The sequence below is a fragment of the Rattus rattus genome, chromosome 7 (assembly GCF_011064425.1).
Source record: "Rattus rattus isolate New Zealand chromosome 7, Rrattus_CSIRO_v1, whole genome shotgun sequence".
Classification (NCBI taxonomy): Eukaryota; Metazoa; Chordata; class Mammalia; order Rodentia; family Muridae; genus Rattus; species Rattus rattus.
In genome coordinates, this window is record NC_046160.1 from 78,935,491 (window position 1) to 78,944,322 (window position 8,832).

Below are 8,832 nucleotides of genomic sequence, written 5' to 3' on the forward strand. Positions count from 1 at the left end.
AAGTTAGACCAAGGTCTGACTCAAGGCTGGTATTTCTATACCACTATGTATATAACACAAGTTGTGAGTCAGATAGTGACTAATTGTTAGGCGAAAGGAGGGAAGAAAAAGACAAAATACCAAAAACCAGCCCTTGATAAATTTTAGGGGATCAGGGGTTCTGAAATTCTCCCAAATGACTACTTCAGGTGGTTGTGACAGGCATAGTCCTTGTTCATTGTAGATGTTATTTTATTTAAGACAAATGCTGTATTTATCAGAGAGGCCTTTTCCTCTCGATAGCTTAGAATCATCCCAATAATTTCTTGGCCACAGGAAATTGAGGAAGAATGAGTTATTGGCAAAGTTATTTCTTTCACATTTATACAACATTTTCCCACCAAATGCACATATTCACAAAAGGGAAAAAATTTAGGAGTACCTTTACTGAGTTCTCTGCTTGGATTTGTTTGTTTGTTTCTGATTCAGGGTCTTTCTAGGCTGTGCTCTAATTATGTAGTCCAGCCTATCCTTAAGCTTGTCCCTGCGCTCCCAGACTCCTCGCGGCAACCCGCGCAGTAGCTGCTGCTGCTCCCGCCATCACCGCCTGGGAGAATATGGCTGTGCCTCCCACATACACTGATCTTGGCAAGTCCGCCAGGGATGTCTTCACCAAGGGCTACGGCTTTGGCTTAATAAAACTTGATTTGAAAACGAAGTCCGAGAATGGATTGGAATTTACTAGCTCAGTCTCTGCCAACACGGAGACCACCAAAGTGAACTGCAGTCTGGAATCCAAGTACAGATGGACGAGTATGGGGTGACGTTTACTGAGAAATGGAACACAGACGACACCCTGGGCACTGAGATCACCGTGGACGACCAGCTTGCTCGTGGACTGAAGCTGACCTTTGATTCATCTTTCTCGCCTAACACTGGGGGGAAAAATGCTAAAATCAAGACAGGGTACAAGAGGGAGCATATCAACCTGGGCTGTGATGTGGACTTTGACATCACTGGGCCCTCAATCGGGGTTCTCTGGTGCTTGGCTATGGGGGTTGGCTGGCTGGCTACCAGATGAATTTTGAGACCTCGAAGTCCCGAGGGACCCAGAGCAACTTCGCAGTTGGCTACAAGACAGACGAATTCCAGCTTCATACTAATGTGAATGATGGGACGGAGTTTGGTGGCTCCATTTACCAGAAGGTGAACAAGAAGTTGGAGAATGCTGTCAGTCTCGCCTGGACCTCAGGAAATGGTAACACTCGCTTTGGAATAGCAGCCAAGTATCAGGTCGACCCTGATGCCTGCTTTTCGGCCAAAGTGAACAACTCCAGTCTAATTGACTTACGGTACACTCAGACCCTAAAGCCAGGTATCAAGCTGACGCTGTCAGCCCTGCTGGTTGGCAAGAACGTCAATGCGGGCGGCCACAAGCTTGGTTTAGGACTGGAATTTCAAGCATAAATGAATATTGTACAATCGTTAATTTTAAACTATTTTTCAGCATAGCTACCTTGAGAATTTAGTGTACCTTTTAATGTTAAATGTTGGAGATGCGAGAGTTGTTCGATACCGCGTTAGACCTCCAGGCGAAGGATGACTCGGCTTTAAGGTGTTGACCATTTTAGAGGTACAGCGGAAACCCCATTCCAGGAAGGGTCCTTTTTAGCTGTAGGCGTGGGTTGGGAAGGAGCTCCTCTAGAGATGCCAGGCTGCAAGTGGAAGCTGGGAACCTGTGGACCCTTTGTAAATCTGTATCCAATCCACACATGAAATTGTGACTTCCTGAACCTTGAACCCCGGTGTCCCGATCCTGTCTACTCTCAAGCATGTACACACCTACGTGAAAGGGTCGTGTTTTTTTTAGACAGATGGTCAGGCCCTGTTCCTATCATGCCCTGTTCCCATCCTAACCCACCTGTTTGACACCAAAAGAAGTCTTTAGGGTGTGGCTAGCTATTTCTTTTGTGCCATTTTATGGTGGAGAGGGTGGGCATGATGGAGCCAGTCATTCAGGGCTTAATTCTTCCTTGTGTTGTGGTGTGGTTTTCTTTCTTTTTTTTTTCTGTTTTTTTTTTTTTTTTTTTTTTGGTTCTTTTTTTTTTGAGCTGGGACCGAACCCAGGGCCTTGCGCTTCCCAGGCAAGCGCTCTACCACTGAGCTAAATTTTTTTTTTTAATTCCTATTTTTTTGCCATTGCACCAGAGTATGAAATAGCTTCCGGGTTCTCCAGCTCTGAGCTGGGCGGGTGATTGTGGTCACACCCTGACAACACTAGGGATCTTAACGGACTCTTCTTGTAGCCACACCACTATTTTTTTTAACAGTTTAAAGGGTACAGTATAGAGTCTTCCATTTTGTGTGTAATTAGCTCCCCCCCCTTCAAAAGCTGTAATTAACATCACTTAAATTAAAACTTGAATAAAATACTGAAACCTCAAAATAAAACTTGTCGAAAATCTTTGTGTCTCGGTTTTTTTTTTCATTTATTTGCTATTTTTATTTACATTTTAAATGTTAATCCCCTTTCCTGGTTTCCCCTCCAGAAACCCCCTATCCCATCCCCCCTCCCCTTGCTTCTATGAGGATGCTTCCTTACCCACCCAGCCACTCCCTCTCAACTCCCTGCCCTGACATTCCCCTAAACTGGTGTATAAAGCCGTGAGAGGACCAAACCTTGATAGGATCTCCTCCCATTGATGCCAGACAAGGCCATTTGTTACATATGTGGCTGGAGCCATAGGTCCATCTCTGTGTACTCTTGGGATGGTGGTTTAGTCCCTGGGAGTTCTGGGGGGGGGTGTCTGGTTGGTAGATATTGTAGTTCTTATGGGGTTACAAAACCCTTCAGCTCCTTCAGTTCTTTCTCTTAACTCCTCCATTGGGATCCCATTCTCAGTTCAATGGTTGACTGAGAGCATCTGCCTCTGTATTTGTCAGGCTCTGGCAGAGCCTCTCAGGAGACAGCTATATCAGTCAGCATGCACTTCTTGGCATCAGCAATATTGTCTGGGTTGGTGACTGTATATAAGGCAGATCCCCAAGGTAGAGCAGTCTCTGGATGTCCCTTCCTCCAGTCTCTGCTCCACACTTTGTCTCCATATTTCCTCCTATGAGTATTTTTGTTGCCACTTCTAAGAAGGTCTGAAGCATCCAGTTTGGTCTTCCATTTTCTTGAGCTTCATGTGGTTTATGAATTGTATCTTGGTTTTTCCAAGCTTTTGGGCTAATATCAACTTATCAGTGCATACCATGTGTGTTTTTCTGTGATTGGGTTACCTCACTCAGGATAATATTTTCTAGATCCATCCATTTGCTTAAGAATTTCATGTAGTCATTGTTTTTAATAGCTGAGTAGTACTCCATTGTGTAAATGTACCACATTTTCTGTATCCATTCTTCTGCTGAAGGACATCTAGACTCTTTTCATCTTCTGGCTATTATAGATAAGGCTGCTATGAACATAATGGTGCATGTTCATTGTGGAGCATTGTCCTTGTTATATATTGGAGCATCTTTTGGGTATATGCCCAGGAGTGGTATAGCTGGGTCCTCAGGTAGTACTATATCCAATTTTCTGAGGAACCACCAGACTGAATTCTAGAGTGGTTGTATTAGCTTGCAATCCCACAAATCCTTGCCAGCATTTGGTGCCACCTGTGATTTTGATCTTATCCATTCTGACTGTTGTGAGGTGGAATCTCAGAGTTGTTTTGATTTGCATTTCCCTGATGACTAAGGATGTTGAACATTTCTTTAGGTGGTTCTCAGCCATTCGATATTCCTCAGTTGAGAATTCTTTGTTTAGCTCTGTACCCCATTTTTAATAAATCTATTTTATTTGATTCTCTGGAGTCTAATTTCCTGAGTTCTTTGTATATTTTGAATATTAACCCTCTAACAGATGTAGGATTGGTAAAGATCTTTTCCCAATCTGTTGGTTGCTGTTTTGTCCTATTGACAGTGTCCTTTGCTTTACAGAAGCTTTGCAATTTTATGAGGTCCCATTTGTCGATTCTTGATCTTATAGCATAAGCCATTGTGTTTTGTTCAGGAAATTTTCCCCAGTGCCCATGTGTTCGAGGTTCTTACCCACTTTCTCTTCTATTAGATTCAGTGTACCTGGTTTTATATGGAAGTCCTTGATCCATTTGGACTTGAACTTTGCACAAGGCAATAAGAATGGATCAATTTGCATTCTTCTACATGCAAACTGCCAGTTGAACCAGTACCATTTGTTGAAAATGCTATCTTTTTTCCATTGGATAGTTTTAGCTCCTTTGTCAAAGTTTTGTCAAAGTGACCAAAGGTGTGTGGGTTCATTTCTGGGTCTTCAATTTTATTCCATTGATCTACCTGCCTGTCTCTGTAACAATACAATTCAGTTTTAAATCACAGTTGCTCTGTAATACAGCTTGAGGTCAGGGATGGCGATCACCCCAGAGGTTCTTTTATTGTTGAGAACAGTTTTTGCTATCCTGGGCTTTTTGCTTTTCCAAATGAATTTGCAAATTGCTCTTTCTAACTCTATGAAGAATTGAGTTGGAATTTGATGGGGATTGCGTTGAATCTGTAGAATACTTTCAGCAAGATAGCCGTTTTCACTGTATTAATCCTGCCAATCCACGAGCATGGGAGATCTTTCCATTTTCTGAGATCTTTGATTTCTTTCTTCAGAGACTTGAAGTTCTTGTCACACAGATCTTTCACTTTCAGGGTTAGAGTCACACTACGGTACTTTATATTATTTGGGACTATTGTGAAGGGTGTCATTTCCCTAATTTCTTTCTCATCCTGTTTATCCTTTGAGTAGAGGAAGGCTATTTTTTTTTTTTTTTTTTTTTTGGTTCTTTTTTTTTTCGGAGCTGGGACCCAACCAGGGCCTTTGCCTTCCTAGGTAAGCGCTTTACCACTGGCTTAAATCCCCAGCCCCTACTTATTTTTTTGAGCCTCTTGCTGAAGTTGTTTATCAGGTTAAGTAGTCCTCTGGTGGAACCTTTGCAGTCACTTAAATATACTATCATATCATCTGCAAATAGTGATATTTTGACTTCTTCCTTTCAAATTTGTATCTCTTTGACCTCCTTTTGTTGTCTATTGCTCTGGCTAGGACTTCGAGTACTATATTGAACAGACAGGAAGAGAGTGGGCAGTCTTGTCTTATCCCTGAGTTTCGTGGGATTGTTTCAAATTTCTCTCCATTTAGCTTGATGTTGGCTACTGGTTTGCTGTATATTGCTTTTACTATTTTTAGGTATGGGCCTTGAATTCCTGATCTTTCCAAGACTTATCATGAAGGAATGTTGAATTTTGTCAAATGCCTTTTCAGCATCTAATGAGATGATCATGTGATTTTTTTTCTTTGAGTTTGTTTATATAGTGGATTACATTGGTGGATTTACATATATTGAACCATCTCTGCATTCCTGGGATGAAGCTTACTTGATCATGATAGACGATGTATTCTTGGATTCAGTTTGGGAGAATCTTAATATTTTGACATCGATATTCATAGGGGAAATTGGGCTGAAGTCATCTTTCTTTGTTGGGTCTTTGTATGGTTTAGGTATAAGCATAATTGTGGCTTCATAGAAGGGAACATTAGGCAGTGTTCCTTCTGTTTCTGTTTTGTTCAATAGTTTGGACACTATTGGTATTAGGTCTTCTATAAAGATCTGATAGAATTCTGCACTAAATTCATCTGGTCCTGGGCTTTTTTTTTTTTTTTTTTGTTGGGTTGGTTTTTAACTGCTTCTATTTCTTTAGGAGTTATGAGACTGTTTAGATGGTTTATCTGATCCTGATTTAACTTTGGTACCTGACGTCTGTTTAGAAAATTGTCCATTTCATCTAGATTTTCCAGTTTTGTTGAGTATAGGCTTTTGTAGTAAGATCTGACAATTTTTTGAATTTCCTCAGTTTCTGTTATGTCTCCCTTTTCATTTCTGATTTTGTTAATTTGGATACTGTCTGGTTATTCTGGCTAAGGGTTTATCTATCTTGCTGCTTTTCTCAAAGAACAAGATCCTGGTTTTGTTGATACTTTGTATAGTTCTATTTGTTTCTACTTGGTTGATTTCAGACCTGAGTTTGATTATTTCCTGCCATTTACTCCTCTTAGGTATATTTTATTCTTTCTGTTCTAGAGGTTTCAGGTGTGCTGCCAAGCTGCTAGTGTATGCTCTCTCCAGTTTCTTTTTGTAGGCACACAGAGGTATATGTGTTTCTTTTAGCACTGCTTTCATTGCATTTCATAAGTTTTGGTATATTGTACCTTCATTTTCACTAAATTCTAAAAACCCTTTAATTTCTTCTTTTATTTTTCTTCCTTGACCAAGTTATCATTGAGTAGAGAGTTGTTCAGATTCCATGTCTATGTGGGCTTTCTGACATTTCTGTTGTTATTAAAGACCAGCCTTAGTCCATGGTGATCTGATAGAACGCGTGGGATTATTTCTATTTCCTTGGGTCTGTTGAAGCCTGATTTGTGACTGATTATATGGTCAATTTTGGAGAAGGTACATGAGGTGCTGAGAAGAAGGTATATTCTTTTGTTTTAGGATGAAATGTTCTATAGCTGACTGTTAAATCCATTTGTTTCATAACTTCTGTTATTTTCACTGTGTCTCTGTTTAGTTTCTGTTTCCTGGATTGACCCATAAGGTGTTGAAGAGGTGCAATATGTGCTTTGATCTTTGGTAAAGTTTCTTTTATGAATGTTCATGCCCTTGCATTTGGAGAATAGATATTCAAAATTGAGAGTTCATCTTGGTGGATTTTTCCTTTGATGAATATGAAGTGTCCTTCCTTATCTCTTTTGATAACCTTTGGTTGAAAGTCAATTTTATTTGATATTAGAATAGCTACTCCAGCTTGTTTCTTGGGGCCATTTGCTTGGAAAATTTTTTTCCCAGACTTTTACTCTGAGGAAGGGTCTGTCTTTTCACTGAAGTGTGCTTCTTGTATGCAACAAAATGCTGGGTCCTGTTTACACATCCAATTAGTCTATGTCTTTTTATTGGGGAGTTGAGTCCCTTGATGTTGAGAATTATTAGGGACCAATAATTGTTATTTCCTATTACTTTTGTTGTTAGGGTGGAATTATGTTTGTGTGTCTCTCTTCTTTTGGGTTAGTTGAAAAAAAGATTACTTTCTTGTTTTTTCTAGGCTATAGATTCCCTCCTTATGTTGGAGTTTTCCATCTATTATCCTTTGTAGGGCTGGATTTGTGGAAAGATTTTGTGTAAATTTGGTTTTGTCATGGGATATCTTGGTTTCTCCATCTATGTTAATTGAGAGTTTTGCTGGATACAGTAACCTGGGCTGGCATTTGTGTTCTCTTAGGGTCTGTATGACATCTGCCCAGGATCTTCAAGCTTTCATAGTCTGTTGAGAAAACTAGTGTAATTCTAATAGGTCTGCCTTTATATGTTACTTGCCCTTTTTCCCTTACTGCTTTTAATATTCTTTCTTTGTTTCATGCATTTGGTGTTTTGACTATTATGTGATGAGAGGAATTTCTTTTCTGGTCCAATCTCTTTGGAGTTCTGTAGGCTTCTTGTATGTGTATGGGCATCTCTTTCTTTAGGTTAGGGACGTTTCCTCCTATAATCTTGTGGAAGATACTTACTGGCCCTTTAAATTGGGAGTCTTCATTCTCTTCTATACCTATTACCCCTAGTTTTTATCTTCTCACCGTGTCTTGGATTTTCTGAATGTTTTAGGTTAAGAACTTTTAGCATTTTGCATTTTCTTTGATTGTTTTGTCAATGTTTTCTATGGAATCTTCTGCCCCTGAGATCCTCTCCTCTATCTCTCATATTCTGTTGGTGATGCTTGCCTCTATGACTTCTGATCTCTTTCCTAGTTTTTCTATCTCCAGGGTTATCTCCCTTTGTGATTTGTTTATTGTTTCCATTTCCATTTTTAGATCCTGGATGGTTTTGTTCAATTCTTTCACCTGTTTGGTTGTGTTTTCCTGTAATTCTTTAAGGGATTTTTGTATTTTCTCTTTAAGGGCTTCTACTTGTCTACCTGAATTATCTTGCATTCTTTAAGGGAGTTATTCATGTTCTTCTTAAAGTGCCCTGTCACCATCATGAGATGTGATTTTAAATCAGAATCTTGCTTGTGTTGGGTTATCCAGGACTTGCTGTGTTGTGTAACTGGGTTCTGATGCTGCCAAGTGGCTTTGGTCTTTTTGTTTAGGTCCTTGCACTTGCCTCTCATCATTTGGTTATCTCTGATGTCTTGCTGTTTCAGACAGTGGTTTGACCATCCTGTATGTCTGCATGTCAGTACTCCCGGGAGACCAGTTCCCTCCTGGCAGGATTTGGGTATTGAGAGCTGTGGCACAGGGCTAGCTTCCAGGTGCAGACAGAAACCAGAAGGTGTGTCTCATGTCTCTTAAGTGCTAGGATTACAGGAGAAACCACTGTGTTCTTTGGTTACTATCTGGCCATACTTGACAGCTAGAATAAACATAAACTCCTTTTCTAATATTGACCCTGAATTAAAATATATATTTAATTAACTGTTAGGTTAAGATACAGAAATGAGCTTTGCTCAGAGAAGATGGACACAAATGGAATATTCATTCTGCTCTAGCTGGCTATCACTACTGTTTTGGTTGGCTTTGTGACATAACAATTAGCATAGTAGCAGAGAGCTTTGACCAAAGCAAGTGCTTATGAGATGCATGCAGTGTTGTTGCGAAGAATTACAATCATTGGTGAATCCAAAAGAGGTTGAGCTAGCAGCCATTTTATAGTTTTGTTTTGCTTTGGAGTTCATCCCCCCCCCCAACCCCTTAACACCTTTTAGTTGTCTGGGGTCAACCAAGGAACAGTG

The 8,832-nt window shown here is 40.1% G+C and overlaps 1 pseudogene; it reads left to right on the forward strand.

The window, feature by feature from the left end:
• Nucleotides 1-543: 543 nt before the first annotated feature.
• LOC116905732 lies at nt 544-1,488 on the forward strand (annotated as a pseudogene).
• Nucleotides 1,489-8,832: the final 7,344 nt, after the last annotated feature.